Raw genomic sequence first — 17309 nt, 5'->3', positions numbered from 1 at the left:
CAGGCTGGATATGGAATGAAAATCAGAAAATAAGGGTACTACAATTGGTACTACAATTCTCCTGACAAGGGATGCTTCCTTTTCCAATAGACTATAAACTTCATGGGGACAGGAATTCTGTCCATCTCTTTATAGATGCATCCCGAGTCTAGCATAATGCCAGAAATGTAGCAAATCTTCATCAAATATTTGTTGTAAGAGTGAATGAATAAATAATGAAATGCTCTAACACTTTCTCTTAAAATCTTGCAACATCTTATTGCTGCCAATTCTCCAGTTTTGTGTCTCTCCCTTCTCTACGATACAATCGAGCCTCTAGCCAAGGCAAAAATGTGGAGGAGCTGAAGCTCTCCTCCACTGATGATGAAAATTTAAATTTGTACAAGTACTCTGAAAAACTATTTGGCAGAATCTACTAGCGTTGAATATATACATATACGACAACCTAAAAATCCCATTTCTAGGTATGTGCTCTGTAGAAATACATACATATATTAACCCAAAGACATTCATGGAAATGTTCATAGCATCACTATTCACAATGGGCCCAAACTGGAAACTACTGAGAGGCCCATCAATGCTAGAATGGATAGGATAGGTAAATATGTTGGGGTATGATCAAACAATGGAATATGGTAATGAGAATCAACAAACTACAAGCAACAATGTGGGTGAATATGACAATTATAATGTTGAATGAAATAAGCCAGACACAAGGATACCGGTGTCTGATTCAATTTATATAAAGTTCAAAAATAAGCAAAATAATCTATTCTGTTAGAAGACAGGGAGTAGATACCCTTGGTAGTGACCAGAAGGCGTGATGGTGGATATTGTGGAACACTAGCAAAGATCCAGCTCTTGATCTGGGTATGGTTACATGGACATGTTCAGATTGCAAACATTCATTGCACTACATGTGCTTATGATTTGTGCTTTTTGCTATGTTTAGGTTATTCTTAATTTTTTATTTTCAATTTAAAAATAATTCTAGCCAAATAACTTACAAACTCAAACGTCTTCAGAGGACACTGTGTGTATTTTAACAATGTATGTGAGAGACATGGGTCAGAGGACCAAGTATGAGGAAAACAAGGAAGTGGTAGGGACTGAGTGAATAGGGAGCCAAGCCCCTCTAAAGACATTTAAATTCAGATTTTAAAAAGTCTGTGCTCACCCAACCAAACATGACTGCCGGCCCAATTCAGTCCATGTGTGATCAGTTATCAGTCTCTTCAGGTCTGCCCATACTCAACCACCCACAGTCTCTAGACTCACCTGACAACATGCTCCTAAGCCTTTGCCTTAAGCCTGTCTTCTGCCACCTTTTCCCATGGCAATGCCTTCCTCATCCTCCAAGATCTAGCTCAAATGTTTACTCAGTGGAAATCCTTGCTGATCCCTCCTCTCTCAGGCACTAATAATCACTTTCTCCCTCATGCTGCCATAAGATTATGTCTCGTCCACAGAGTATAAACTCCAAGAGGGCAGGGATTTCTATTTTGTTCCCAGCTTCACTGTCAGCACCTAGGACAGCACCCTGAACATGACAAATGCTTGACACAGAGGTTGAAATATAGAGAAAGAGAGAAAAATATTTACTATACCTCTATAACTATATTCTTTATCCAGAAGGGTGTTTATAAAGTCCATAAACAAATATGTGCAGCCCATCAATCCCCTATACCAAATTCAGAAGATTATGAGCAGCCCCTTACTGGGATTTGGGTGGTATATTACAATCCCTATAGACTCCAAAGAGAATAAAGATTTTGAAGTTGTATCCTTATTCTATTATACCACTCTGCCAATGCTTACACGCTACTCCAGTAGATCCAGGGATTTTCCCCCCTCAAGAATGATATCCCATGAGGAATTACCAATTTGGAAACCTCCTCCACTTGGACCCTCATCCTCTACTTCCCTTCCATCCAGGAACCCTTAGCTTATTCAAGCCATTGCTCAATCTTCTTGTGCTTAGTTTCCAGGGCAGTTTTTCAGCCATCTGGATCCTCCTTTTGTTCCACTGTTGGGCTGGGGACTGGGGCATGAGGAAGGGGCCCAGATCTTTGAGGAGAAGAAGAGGTGTGCTCAGCCTGGCCTCCCTCACAGTGGATTATCAAAAAGTAATCTGATCTATCACACTGCCAAGATTAATGTCCTCCACAATCTCATTCCCTACTCATTATTATGCTCAAAGATATCTATCTCCTTGGTATATGTCACAGGAAGATGGGAGTGGAGGGAGAAAAATATGTTCCCTCCACTCCTCTGTCATAATAATCATCACACTGTATTTTGACTAGATGTATATAATCTGCTTCCCTTAGAGACTGTGAACTCCCTGAGGGCATGAACTGTGTTTTATTTTTCTATACATCTAGGTGTCCTCAAGGCACTCACAGAGGGATAGAGGTGGGTGCCATATGGTGATATGCTCCGTTGGGTAGCAGTTGAAAGAAAAGCTGCTGCCACTGGCGAAAAAGGAGCATTTTAAACCAAATTCCTGTTTGCCTCCAACAGATTGCATCTGTCCAAAGTACTATACTTATGCTACAGAAGACAAAAGGCACTAAGTAGGAGTTTGGGCAACTGAAAGCTTGGACCATTTAGAATGATGGGTTTACACACATAGCTCTCTCAACTGGAAGCTTCAGGTGCCTGCCCTGTCTTCAGCGTTCAGAATACTGCACGCAGGGTAGAGGATTTAAGATGCTATAAATACATTCTCAGGACTGAAGAGCATCCACAGGCACCACTAGGTGCTAGTACCATACACATGGTGGAGATGGGGGGAGATTCTTGTTTAATTAAAAATAACTTTTTTCTTAGTAGAAGCATAATATATGTGAATTGTGGAAGATTTCAAAAATATGGGAAGCATAATTTTTTTAAATACATGTGATACTAGTACCTAGAAATAAACACCATAACTCCTTCCAGGCTTTTATATACCAATCCTGGCACTGGTCTCAGAGAGTGCTTAGCTATAACTTCATGTGAATTCAACTCTGTTCCACATGGTTTCTGCCAGGTGTGATTCTCTCCTCAGTGCCCCTTCCACACCCACCACCATGTCCACTTCCCTCCAGTATGGTGACTCCCATCTCTGGTCGACAGTATGCATTTTATTTTGCAGTTTGTTCTCTATTCTATGTCACGTGTTCAGTTATGGCATAAACTATGCCCTGGTCCTCTCTTCCCTTTGGATTATAATAAGCCTATTTTGTAAGCCAAAATAAAAATGTGTCATTATGTTCCTGCTATATCCATCCTAATTCTTGTCAAGGAAAGATATATGCCTCTGACTAATTAAAAAAGGATACTAGGAAAAAGAGAAAAGAAAATACTACACACATGCACGCGCACACACACACAGACACACACACACAATTTCTGCATTTCATCATATTCAAGATGCTAGCAATTACAAGACACCATTTTAAAATTTTTTATTGAAGCATAGCATACAGAGAGAAAAGTGTATAGACATAAATGCATAGCTCAATGAATAATCACAAAGCAAACACCTGTGTGACCGCCTGCTGGGTCAAGAAATAGAGTGACGCCAGCCTTTCAGAAGTCCCCCGCCTGCCCTGCTTATGTTCCCTCTATCCTCTCAAAGGTAACAACTGCCTTGACTTATAACACTATATCTTGGTTTTGCCTGGTTTTTTAAGCTTTATGTAAGTAGTATCATACATTATATATTCTTTTGTTTATGACTTCAATCATTCAACATTATATTTGTAAGACTCACCCTTGACTCACCACTACTTTATGTAGCCCTAAGAAAGAAAAAACACTACCAATTAAACTAGGGCACAAAGCTTTCTTATCACTTATAATTTTTATTTTATACCTACTTAAAGAGCTATTTTAGATTTATTTGTTTGGACTTTTATCACATATTATTCTTCTGCACTCATAAAAAAGGGAAAATATAAGCAAAAGATATTGGTAGGGTGTTCCTAAAACTCCTATGTGTTCAGAATCCAATTCTTCTGAATCACTCTTGACTCACAATCAAAGCTCTCCATTTCTTTCTTCACACAATGACATTCAGCATATCATTGCATTGGTGACACACTTTTTCTTCAGAGTGTCCCACTATTGCCCCCAGAGTTCTCCTCCCAAGCTGATGATCTCACCCTGCAAAGTTGGATGCTGGAACTTTCTTACCAGAAGTAGCAGTAGACAACAACCAGAATTCATAGTCCTTACTTCAGTGGTCTTTAATGGTTGGGTGACTGAAGCATTCTGGAGCCAAGGCCACCAGGAATAAGAACCAAGTGTGCAAATACTCAACACAGTGACAACCACATAAAAAATGGCTGTCCAGTTGACAGTATTGTAAGAGGCCATTGACTCCCGGATGCATCCCAATTTTTGAGATGACATAATTTATTTAATGTGTATTTTAGAAACAATGAAATGCAATAGTTTTTTTAATGTATTTATCTTGCTTTCACATACAGTAGAAAATGGTCATGTGGTAGGACTCTACTTCCTAAGATAGTAAGGGAAAAAGCACACAACCAGAAAGGAACAATTCAGAATATCAAGAAAATATTTGGGCAAAAAAAAAAAAATTGAGAATCTTATTCTAGTTTAAATATAAAATTAAGTATAAGGTGGATTTGACTGAATTGATTTAAATTTTCACTAAAGAAATTCTTTGATGCTTATGTTTTATTTCTCTAATTATTTCATAGTAGTGTTCACCATCACATGGAACACCATCTATCCACCCAACTTCCCAAGCCAGAAACTTAAGTGGTATCTTCCTTGCTCATGACCCCCCTCCCATATCCAATCTGTGTTTAAAAGGCATCCCTCCATTCATTTGACTATCTATCTGCCTACCCATCTCCTTTAATCACAAATATTCCAATATAAACTACCATGACTGCTTACTTTGAGGACTACAAAGGTATCCTTATAGGTCTATCCCAATCTCTTCTAGGCTCACTATCATCCATTTTCCACCTGCCAAGGAAAGGATCCTTCTATAATGTAAATCTAGTTATGCCTCCTCATGGTTCTAACAAATAATGTCTTAAGTCCTTACCATGACTCATAAGTTCCTGCATTTTCTGGCTGGTAAATACCATATATGGCCATCCTAAGTGACTTTAGGGCACATGAGTCTCTAGACTATGATCTATTATACTGTGGAGCTGTGCCCTGTACAACCTATCTGTCCATACACAGCAGCCCTGCCCCTGATAACTTCTCCAGCCTCATCTGTACCAATTTTTCCCTTTGCTCACTACATTGGACCCACATGGACCTTCTCTTAGCCCTCAAACACACCAAACATCCTTCCCAACTTTATCTATGTTGTTCTGTCTTTTAGGTACACTTACCCTCAATTCCACCTTCACTTAAGTAATACCTACTAATCCCCCATGTCTCAGTTTGAACACTTCCTCAAGAAAGCCTTCCCCTGACTGTCCAGGCTTCCTGTACAACCATTTATAGACTTGGTTAAAATTGTTACCAGATACTTTTTCATGTGTTTTATGGTTTAAAATCTGTATTCTCATCTGGCATGTACGCTGCCCAAGAGAAGAAACTATCTGTCTCCTCACTAATTCCCAATGCCCAACATAATGCAAGGCACAGAGAGGTTCAATAAGTAGGGAATGAATGAATGAGCAGAAAGATGGATGTAGGATGGATAGACAACTGAATGAATAAATGAATGAATCCCTTTAAGACAAGCAGAGGCAGCTTTAATCCATTTGGCAAACTTCAGAGCTGCTTGATATATCCCCATTCTTCTCTCCTTCCTCTTCCTAACCTGTCACCTACCTAGTTTGGTCTGAGAATTGGGACCCTCCAGTGGGTCCAAAATTGCCTTCAATCTAGGGTAACCAAATGTAGCAAATGAAACACAAGATACCCAGTTAAATTTGAACTTCATATAAGCAATGAAAAAGTTTAGTATGTGAAAATGAACAGTAACAATGTCATTCCGGCATACTTATTCTTTTAAAAAATCACTGCTTATCTGTATTCAAATTTACCTTGGAATCCTGTGCTTTAGGTGGCAACCATACATCAGCCCCTTCAAAACTGGACTTATTTGTCTCAGCCCCATTTCCCGCCTTCTGCTTGCCTATCACTGGTGGCTGACCTCTGTGGGCTACATTTCCCAGAACACTTTGCTAGCTGTCATCTGGGGCTGGCCAGTGGAAGACACAGGTAAGACAGTGGTGGGTGACAGAGAGAAGTCAGTCTTTCTCTCCCTTCTTCTCAGCCTCAGCCAGCACCTCTAGTAGTAGCCGTGTCACTTCTGTGAGTCCAGCTCCTGCCAGAAGGCTCTCTGTGGTCCCAGCTTCCAAAGGGTGACCTGGCTCCTGGTCACACCATCTTCTCTGTTCCAAAGGCCAAGTATAGGAGAGGCTTCCTGCTGTTGCCAATCTCTGAGTTGCCTCACCATTTCACTTTCTTAGGCTTCTCTGTTCTTTGCTTATCTGTGTAAGATATTCCCTGCATTAAATTCCTTTGGTATTAAACTCTCAGAAGGTATCCGTTCTCCTTATTTGAACCCTGACTCATACAACCCAAGTCTCTGACTCTTTCTATAGTCTCCCGACCTGGTTGCTGGGCATAACTCTTCCTCCAAGACTGTGAGCCAAGGGTAACATGCACAGTACCATCGTCAATTTCAATGCTCCCCCTGGTCTAATGTTTGGGGGAATGGCTTCATCATTATTTTTATGACTAATAATAATATAGCTTATATTTATTGAGCAGTTACTATACGCAAAGCACTACACATGCTTCATCTCATTTACTTTCCAATGTAACTTTATGACTTGGTGCTATTATCCTCATCTGGCAGGTAAGAAACTTGAGGCTCCAAGACCAAGATGTTGCATTTAGGAAGAGCAAACCCAAACATGTGTAACTCCATGTTCTTAATCATCCTGCACTGCCTGGGACTCCAGTCCCACCCCCCTCTCACACCTTCTGTAGGGCATACTCTTAGAGCCAATGCCAGTTCTCTTGGAAGGTTTGGGTATCTTTAGGAGCTGGTGTGTAGGCAATCTCTGAAGGGGTTTTCTGAGTTTTTGAGGCTGAACCAGTCTCAATGGTGTATGTACATGCAGGGGTGAGTGACAGCGGTAACAAAGGGGGAGTGACCTTGAAATTTGAAACTAAGTCACTCTGTGTCAGCTGTCACCGTGATGAGAAGCCAGGCAGGCAGCTCCACAGGGGACCCAGGGAGACATGAAAGGCACACAGAGTCTGGTCAGGTTGAAGGAGATGTTATTTATCAGGCCGAGGGACTTTTGGCATCAAGGGAGTATCTGCTTAACAAAAATATGAAATGTCACCCCAGCAGCAGTGTGAGAAGGCCTCCTGGTGTATGTGGCCCGAGAAAGGCCCATTTTATAGCAAAAAAAAAAAAAGATGAGATGAGGTTGACACCCATCCCTCCACCACTCTTTCATGTTTCCAGAGAAATTGCAGCTAATGGAGCACTGCGTGACTCTATGCTTCACAATCAGAAGTCCATAGTGGTGCTTCCATGGGGATTCAAATCCCAGGAGGCAACTCTCACGCTACAGACCTCAGCCCTGTTAGCCACCAGCTGCCAGCCTCACGCAGAGCCAGCTGTTTAACATTTACAAACCGGTATCTATTTTTAACATGGCACAGGTGTCAAGGAGTAGGCAGAAAGCCAGGCAGGGATGAAGTTAGCACAGTTTGATTTGGCCAGGTTCTCTGATCTGGGGAGTGGTGGAGTAGAAAAGGCGAGGTATGGTCTGGTGGAACTGGAAAGTAGAGTATATGTCTGACAGTTTCCTTCTGAAGACTCCCTACATCAAACACCCAGTGTTCATAGGTCATTGCAATGGTGCCCCAGGAGGGCCCTTCTCCAAAATCCTATTCATTCATTCAGCGCTTACCAAATACTGAGCATCTACTATGCCCCTAGGCATTGTGCTGGAGGCCAGCCCAGACTCCCTCCATTGGGGAGCACCTCCCTCATCTTCTGTCCCATTCCAGCAAGATCATGCTTTCAAATTTTTTTTTAATGTTTTTATTTATTTTTGAGACAGAGAGAGACAGAGCATGAGCAGGGGAGGGGCAGAGAGAGGGAAACACAGAATCTGAAGCAGGCTTCAGGCTCTGAGCTGTCAGGACAGAGCCCAACGCGGGGCTCAAACTCACGGACCGTGAGACCATGACCTGAGCTGAAGTCGGACGCTTAACCGACTGAGCCACCAGGCGCCCCACAAGATCTTGCTTTCAGATCCTTTGTTTCATTCGGTTCATGAAGTATTAACTGAGCACCTCCTCTATGCCAGGCACTACGGTTAAATATATAGCAGTGACCAAGGCAGACCCAGTCAGTGACATATGGTACCAAGAATAACAGACTTGAAGGCAAAGGATTGACTTTGGACAAGTTGGCTAGCCCTTTAGAACATCAGTCTCCTTGTTGGTAAAATGAGGATCCTACCTACTTCACAAAGATATCACGACCCTCAGAAATAAAAGATATGAAAATTACTAATTATATCTACAAAGACCCTATTTCTTTTTTTTAATGTTTATTTATTTTTAAGAGAGAGAGACAGAGACAAAATGAGAGAGGAGAAGGGGCAGAGAGAGGGACACAACAGAATCTGAAGCAGGAATCATGCCCTGAGTTGTCAGCACAGAGTCCGACGTGGGGCTCAAACTCACGAACCATGAGATCAAGACCGAGCCAAAGTTAAATGCTTAACCGACTGAGCCACCCAGGCACCGCACAAAGACCCTATTTCTAAATAAGATTACATTATGAGGCTTAGAGTAGATACACCTCTGGCGGGACACTAACCTACTACAATTATACTAAGTTATCAAGTAATTCATATTTTTAAAGATTTGACTCTGTGTATATCTCTTAATACTCATCCACCCCCATACACTCCTTGAGATCAGGAAACACAGGTAATATTTTTTTGGATCCCCACTTTCATGAACGTGAATGAAAGTGAGAGTCCATTTCTGTTGAATGAACAAATGGACTAAAGGCTAATAATAGAAATTGAAAACCAAGGGCCAGGCTGCTAACATGAGTGAGGGCAAGAACGGACCTGCTGGGGTGAACTGGAGGGCACATGTCCTACATGAAGGCACTGCCACCCAATTCCAGCCAACTCTTGCCAGGCCCAGAGTTGTGCAACCTTCTGATTTTCCAAAAGAAGCAGAAAAATGTGGATTTTCATGTGAAATCTCCCAAGTTTTAAATGTTGGTCATAATTAAACTTTTAAAACACAGCGCAAAACAAACAAAATACACTGATGAGCTGGATGTGCCATGGAGACCACCAGCTTATCACCTCTACTCACAACCCAAGGAGTGACTCTGATAGTATCATTGCAGGCAGGCCAGTGATAAAGACACCTTTGAGATGGCTGGCCTTGTGTTATTTCCTCTCTGCCTAGCTGTGGGTTCGCTCTTTCTGGAACCCTGCAAAGATTTACATGTGCAGGATTCACATCCTTTTCAATTCATGCATTCAAGTATTTACTGAACCACCATTCTGTGTGATGTTTTATGCTAAGCTGGGCACACATGAGACAAAAAAAAAAAAAAAACAAAAAACAAAACAAAAAACAAAAAAAAACATAACAAAACACCAGACATCAGCCTGCCCTCAAGGAGCCTGGAAAGGGAGAGAGAGATTAAATTCATCATTATTCCAAATAACTATTTAATAACAACTATGGCAAGCTGAAAACAATACAGGGGAAAATTTTTCCTCTCTCTATTTTTGGGGTATTTTTGTTCAGTTTATTTGAAGACAGAGCTACATTGAGGGGTCACTATAGTTTTGGAGCCCACCATGGGGCCTGAGTCTTCTCAACTGGACTCCAAGTATCACTGCAAACTTGGTGACTAATTCCTCTTCTCTTCCTTTACTTTCATTTCAGGGGCTTTTCAAACGGTGTGATCTTATTGGAACACTTTCACGTCGATTGCTCAGGCTGCAATCCTCTAACCTGTGGCCACTGAGTGGGGAGGAATAAAAGACTGCCTTTTGGCTGGAAGCTAGTACCCTTGTCAGAATGGTAACAGACCCAGAAACTTGATGCCCTCTCTTCATTTCTCTCTTACACAAAGCTGTCTGTCTTGGGTACAAGACAGCCACCTAAGTCACTAGGAAGGCTGCCAATCTTAAGACTCTTGTGTGAGGTTTCTTCCTAATTGGTCTAATGTGATCTCTTCCACATCTCTGGTCTAGCCACTTCTGGCCACAAGACCTCCAGTCAGTCAGCTGAAACCAGTACCTGATTAAATTAAAACCAGGGATTGTTTCCTAGGGAAGTCAGATATAAAGACTACATGTGTTTGTAACGTCACCTGGAACATGATGGATTTCTATCTTTACTACTCTTTGTCAAAGTATCCCACTAACTACTTAAATTACAACATTGGATAATTTCCCCTTGTGAAACTTTTCTAGTGTTTTCTGTAGGTTAAAAACGGCATGTTCTTCATGGCATGGCATGGTATTTCGGTCCATTCATTGGTACCCATTCGTAGTCTAGAATGCAATGGGGAAGCAGGAGGGACACTTGCTCCTATAGGGCAAGGCAGTGTTCATAGCAATTTCATTTGAGGGACACTTCCAGTCGCTTTGACACTAGGAACCTCTGACATATCCTTCATGGGACACTACCTGGGAATCAGGAGGAGATTTTCTTGGTAATGGACCTTCTCTACTTTCCTAGAAACATGAGATCACCTTCTCTCAGTCCCCAAGGACTCCCCCTTGGAATGCCTTTTAACCCACTGGAAACAATTTGGATTGCAAGGTTTAAGAAAAGACTGATCTTCTATAACACTGCATGGCCTCGGTACTCCTTAGGAGACAAGGAAAAATGGCTCATTAATGAGACACTAAGCTTCAATACAATCTATCAGTTAGAGCTCTTCTGCAGGAAACAGGGCAAATGGACAGAGGTACCCTAGGTCCAGGCTTTCATGGTCCTAAATTAGGACCCCAACCTAAGGGCCTTTTACAAAATGTGATTTGCTACTAACCAGGCCAATAAACCCTCTCCTGACATACTGGATGATGATTTTTTTTAAGCTTATTTATTTTGAGAGAGAGAGAGAGAGAGAGAGAATGAGCAGGGGAGGGGAAAGAGAGAGGGAGCAAGAGAATCCCAAGCAGGCTCCATGCTGTCAGTTCAGGGCCTGATGTGGGGCTTGAACTCACAAACTGTGAGATCACGACCTGAGCCAAAATCAAGAGTGGGATGCTCAACTGACAGAGCTACCCCGGTGTCCCTTGGATGATGATTATATAAATAGGCCTCCTCCTAATAAACCCAGGTTGCTGGAGGAAACACAGGCCATCTCTGACGAAGGGGGACACTGACTCTCTCTCACTGTTCCTCCTCCTAATAGACCCAGGTTACTCTTGTTGAATGTGGGGGCTTCTCCCTCATTCATTTCCTGGTTTAATGGCTATGATAATTGGAGCCGGTTGTCTCTAGTTGGTCTACTTTGGAATGGGGACTTTAAGGAATAATCTCAAGCCCCTGCTGAAACTCCTTTTGTTTTGAGGAATTTCCCTGTCTTCTCTGTCCTGATATGGACTGCATATTTTTACTTGTTGGTGGGGGAAAAAACAACAGCAACATGTTTTTGGCTCATCCAAGGTGATGAGCTTCAGAAGCAGGAGTCCTCTTTCCTTGCCCTCTAGGCTTTTATCCACCTCCAGCCTTGCTGGTAGCACCCCATCTCTTCTGCCTCCCCCACCTCCTGTTTCTGCACAACCTTGGGGATGGCCTGTGTAACTGGCTCCTATACCATCCTGGGTGCTTCTGGCACCAAATTCTCCTGCTCCTCCTACCTTTGCTATCAAGGAGTGAAGAGCCCAACCAGGAGAATAGAATAAAAAGTGACTGGAAACGTCAATAACACCAGCTATCATTGACTAAGCATCTACTATGTGCTCACCACTGTGCCAGACATATTAAATGTGTTTTCTTTAACTTTCAAAACAAGCCTGCTGGGTAAATATTAGTTCCATTTTCTGAAGGAAAACACTAAGGTTGATGGAGATTGAGCTGCCCAAGATCAAACAGCTGAGTGAATGGCAGAGCCAAGACTTTATCCCACGCACTGTCTCATTCTACAGTTCCTGGTCTTTCAGCTACACAATGCTCTCTCCCAGAAAGCACTACAAACAACCACCAAGTGCAAACTCCCTGTCCAGACTTCCAGCCACAAGAGCAAACCACACCCCAAAGGTATTTTAGCTTGCATGCAACAGAAGTTTATATTTGTCACTTGTGTGATATTCCAAAGCAGTTTTCCCAAATAGTTTGGCTCTTGCCAAACAGTAATTCAAGAACCCAGAGCCTGTCTATCTCCTGGTTTCACCATCTTCAAAAACAAAATGGCTTCCAAGGTACCAAGGCGAAGGATTGTGGGTGGGAGGTTTTTATGCGCCACATAAGAGGCGGGCCACATCATTTCTATTTATATTCAATTAGCTACAACTCAGTCACATGCTGATGTCTAGTGCAAGGGAAGCTGGGAAATGGGGTCTGTCTGTGTGCCTAGAAAGAAAAGAAATCTGGTGATCAGCCAGTACCCCTGCCATACTGCTTCCCAATAAATCCATTTATTCTGGTTGTATCTTTTGAGTACCTGCAAAAGTTCACTGAAGCTTACCTTCCCTTCTGGATCATTCAAAAAGCTTTTATTCATGTGCCTTACAGTTTTATATTTACATTGATAGCTATTTAAAGTCTGTATAACCATTTGACACTATCATTATCTTGCATGCTTCACAGAGGTTGGAGTCTCAGGGAGAGACCTGCTTTCTTTTCCATGGGTTAGAAATGAATACAGCCCCCTATGCAATCTTGCCAAGGACTAAGAAAACGATATAAAGAATGAAAAGCTTTCAAAAGGAAGATATTACTCATGTAGTCATCCAGGGCTAGGTTTGCAAAGGAGATATGAAAATACCATAAGCCAATTTCAAGCAAATGTCATCCAAGACTCTTAAGAGGTTCCCTCTTGTCAAGTTTCTCTTTATGACACATTGAAAATTTTAGGGTACATCAATAAATCATGATTTGCCATTTCCCTCCAAAGCCTTCCCTGTTGTGAAATTCCAAGTAGCTAATCCCTAGAACAATATCTTTCAGAAGATTTTCCTGGTATGTCTGGGTTTATTTTACGTTGTCCTTTATATAAAGAAAGAACTCTTGCCCTAGTCCCTACCAGCAGGGGATGCACATGACCTAGGGTGGGTTTTTTGTTTTTTGTTTTTTGTTTACCCATTTGAGGAATAAATTACACATAGCCTTAAATGCCTCTCCTGAAAAGGAGATTACTCAAACTGTGTTTCAGGGAATACTCTCCCTGTGGATGCTAATATATGTTCTGAAAGAAAACAGGAAGCAAAGAAAGGATTCTGGAAGGAAAATAGGATGGGGACAAACTGGGTTAAAGAAAGATAAAGAAGCTTCTTTACTGCAGGACTTTCAGAACCTTTTATATGCTAATTTTGGATCGAATACTGAAGAGAAAGCACAGGTTGACCCTACAGATGGAAACCGCTCTTAACCTTACAAATGGGCATAAGACACCTACAGGAAGTGAGCATACTTTGCATTTACCTATATATTTCATACTTCTGAGTTTGAAAAGCAAAGCCCTCAGCTCTGCTCAAAATATTCCTAGATGGGATACTGGATACATTCCCTCATCACCCATTGTAAGTCAAGTGTCTGAAAAAAAAAAAACAAAAAAAAACCAAACCTCTAAATTCTACTAAGATAAGAATAGCAAATTGGGAGCCAAAAGACCTGAGCTCAAATTCTTGTTCTTATACTTATCTGCTGTGCAACCTTGGGTAAATTAACTAATCTCTCTGAATATCACTTTTTGATGTTCCATTTCCTCACATGTGAAATGGGGATTATAATAATAGCTACTTTATTGGGGCATTGAAAGAATTAAGTGAGATGAACTCTAGAAAATATTTAGTAGGGTTCCTGGAATACATGGGTTATCTCCCCTCCAAAAAGATGAGCCATTTATCATCACTACTATAGCATGGTATATTTCTCAGATTTATATGGCACAGGAACCTTTTATCACAGAATGTGCATTAACACCTCAAGGAACATTGCAGAATCAAGTTTGGGAAATGCTAAGTAAGAAAGCATCCTATGAAGATGACATCCTATGATGATGACAGCACATGGGAGAGTTTGAGGACCCAAAGGGGGTCCACCAAGGGCTCAACATCATGAATGTGATCTCTCTATCCACCTTTCCAAATCTAAAATGCCAGGGCGCCTGGGTGGCTCAGTTAGTTAAGCGTCTGACTTCAGCTCAGGTCATGATCTCATGGTTTGTGAGTTTAAACCCTGTGTCGGGCTCTGCATTGACAGTGTGGAGCCTGCTTGGGATTCTCTCTCCCCCTATCTGCCCCTCCCCACCTCAAAATAAATAATAAGTAAACTTTAAAAAAAAAATCCAAAACGGTATATCTGGAAGTGGTGCCAACCTCCCAGATCCACCTGCAAAGTCCTGGTGTCGGAGCCTTCTCCTTAACAAGCTCCAATCCCAGCTTAGACTTACAAAGTTTGAAGCTGACCTTTCTTTGTTCAAAATGAGGATCTCCTGAAGAACACCACATGGGACTTTCAGAGCCAAGGACCACCATTACATCCACGATTGAAGTCAATGCTTCCCTGTCTCCTCCTAGGGTTTATTCTGCTCCCATGGTAGAGGGCCCTTTTCCCCGTTGAGTCTGCTCTAGTTCATCTACTCCAGGTTCTATGAGAGATGAACTGCCACCAAATGCAGTTAGAGCAATTAGAGCTTCAATGCGTGTCCATAGCAAAATCATTATAGTCACCTCATTCCTTAGCACTTCCAATATGCCAGGGAGTCCACCAAGCACCTGAAATGTACCATCTCGTTTAACCCTTACAAGAAGGGTTACCTCTATAAGGTAGGGTCTATGATTATGTCCATGTTATACACGAAGAGAGTGAGGTTCCAAGAGATAAAATGACTTGTCCAAGTTCTCACGGTAAGCTGTGTTCTGAACCCAGGCTAAGTCTCCTGAATTTGGTTCATCTATTTCACACTATCTCCTTTTTCTCATAGTTTCCCTCTTTCTCTCTCTTGCCTGTTCTCTGCGATGATCTCCAAGAAAAAAGCTGGATGGATTTAAGTAAGCAGGGGGAATGCCAGTCGGACACATTGATTTCCAGAGAAACAGCTTTCTACTCATGGATGTTCAGAAACTGGCATGCTTCCAATATCAGAACTGGTAGTTTGGTGGATTATTCAAGAAAGCCAAAGTGAAGAATCATAAAACATAATGCATTCATACCTTACATGTTTTAGTTTAACCTCAAACAAAGCAATGTCATTTGTTTGCCAATCTTTTGAGGTAGGAGAGGTCTTGTCTTGGAGCACAGGAGCTTTAATGAAATTCCCTTCTCTTTTTTTTGGTATAAATCACAACCATAATATATTACTTTTGATATCCAATTCCAATCTCTTTGGAGTGGTGGACTTTTAAAGAAGGCATACATGAAGTGAACTGAGTATTGCACGCTTCCAGATTTTCATGATTTTTCTTTTTTTGTTGGGTTTTTTTTTTTTTTTTTTTTTTTTTTTTTTTGGCTAATCTCTTAGTTTTCATCCCCTGGTTTGACAGCATTTCTTTTCAACTCGACTTTTCAAGTCTTTTCAAAGCATTTAACTTAGTGTTCATGGAAACAACTCCTCTCTTTCAACTCTGGTATTCATCTGTGATTTGTAATATTTAATTAAACTATACACTTAGAACAAAATGTAGGAGCCGCAATTTTCCCCCAGATATCTTCCCAGCTCACTCCCCTCACTTCCTTCAGATCCTTGCTCCAAAGGTATCTTTTCAGCAAAACAGAATTGCAACACTCCCTACACCCCTTCCCTGCTTGCTTTTCACTCCATCACTGATAATCATCCAAGATACAGAACAGCTTATTTCTTCTGTTTATTGTTGTCTAACCTCGTTACAATGTAAGTGCCATGAAGACAAAGATTATAGTCTGTTTTGTTTGCTGATGTATTCCAAGGGACTTGTACATAGTGGGTCCTCCATAAATATATATTGAATGAATGAACAAATGTTCCCAAATGGTGGCTGGGATTATAGCTGATACCAAAGAGGTCTAGAGAGCCTCTATGTTTTAAAATGAGCTACTGAATTTTGAGGTCAGATGCCTACCTCAGAGGCTCACCGAGAGAAGAACAACCTGGCTCCACAACCCACCAACCCTCTCAGTCTATAAAAGAAGGCAGCCACAGTATGGTGAGTGATGACAGGTGTCTCCCAATCCTACCTACAATGTGAGGTGCTGTGGGCATTTTTGTCCACTCTGAGGTCAAGGAAGGACAGATTTTTCTCTGTTTTTTGGTTTCCTATAAGTTTTCTAGAATGTGCCTACAGTATTGATTTCTTTATGTTTATCCTGCTTAGAGTTTGTACGGCATCTTATGATGGCTTGATACCTTTCATCAGTCTTGAGGAAAGTCTTAGTCAGTATTTGTACAAATATCTCCTTCTGCCACCTTCTCTTTCTCTCTCCTTGGGACTCCAGTTAGACCTTCTCACCTTCCTTTTCTTCTGTACTCACCACCCTTTTGTCTCCCTATTCTTAATTCGCAGTATTTTCTTCTGACTCATCACATGCATGGTAAGCAGAGCTATTCTTAAGTATTTGATAACTTCAATATTTGGAGGTTCCAGGGGTCTGTTTCATTTGCCATTTCCACTAGTTGTTATTTATTTTGCTCATGTCCTCATGTGCCTGATTATGGTTTTATCGCATGCCAGACATTGTGTTTGTAAACCCGTTTGTGGAAATAATCTGAGGCCTTGGGATGATGTTATTTTTCTCCAGGGACAAATGTATATTTGCTTCTTGTAGGCTCCTGTAGGAACTAGCAGTCTGGGGTCACCTCGATTCAAATGCAGGGACTGACATGAGCGGTTGCTGAACCACAGTCCCTGCAAGAGCCTGTCCACTTCCATCCCACCTTTACCCCCAGATGCAGCCTTTTGGGAGTCCAAACCAAAGTAAGGAAGGTTCACCAAGGCCTCCTTCCCTGGACAAGTGCAGAGTTCCGATCCCCATGCCCTGACCCTACGAGGGTGCTAAAATTCCCACTTAGCCCCTTTACTGTGAATCACACTTGGAATTGCCAGATACTGGTCATCTGGCCCACCTCTAGCCTTCCCAGATTCTGTCCCATTTCC

The sequence above is a fragment of the Panthera tigris genome, chromosome D3, assembly GCF_018350195.1.
Source record: "Panthera tigris isolate Pti1 chromosome D3, P.tigris_Pti1_mat1.1, whole genome shotgun sequence".
Classification (NCBI taxonomy): domain Eukaryota; kingdom Metazoa; phylum Chordata; class Mammalia; order Carnivora; family Felidae; genus Panthera; species Panthera tigris.
This window is presented reverse-complemented; position numbering follows the sequence as displayed.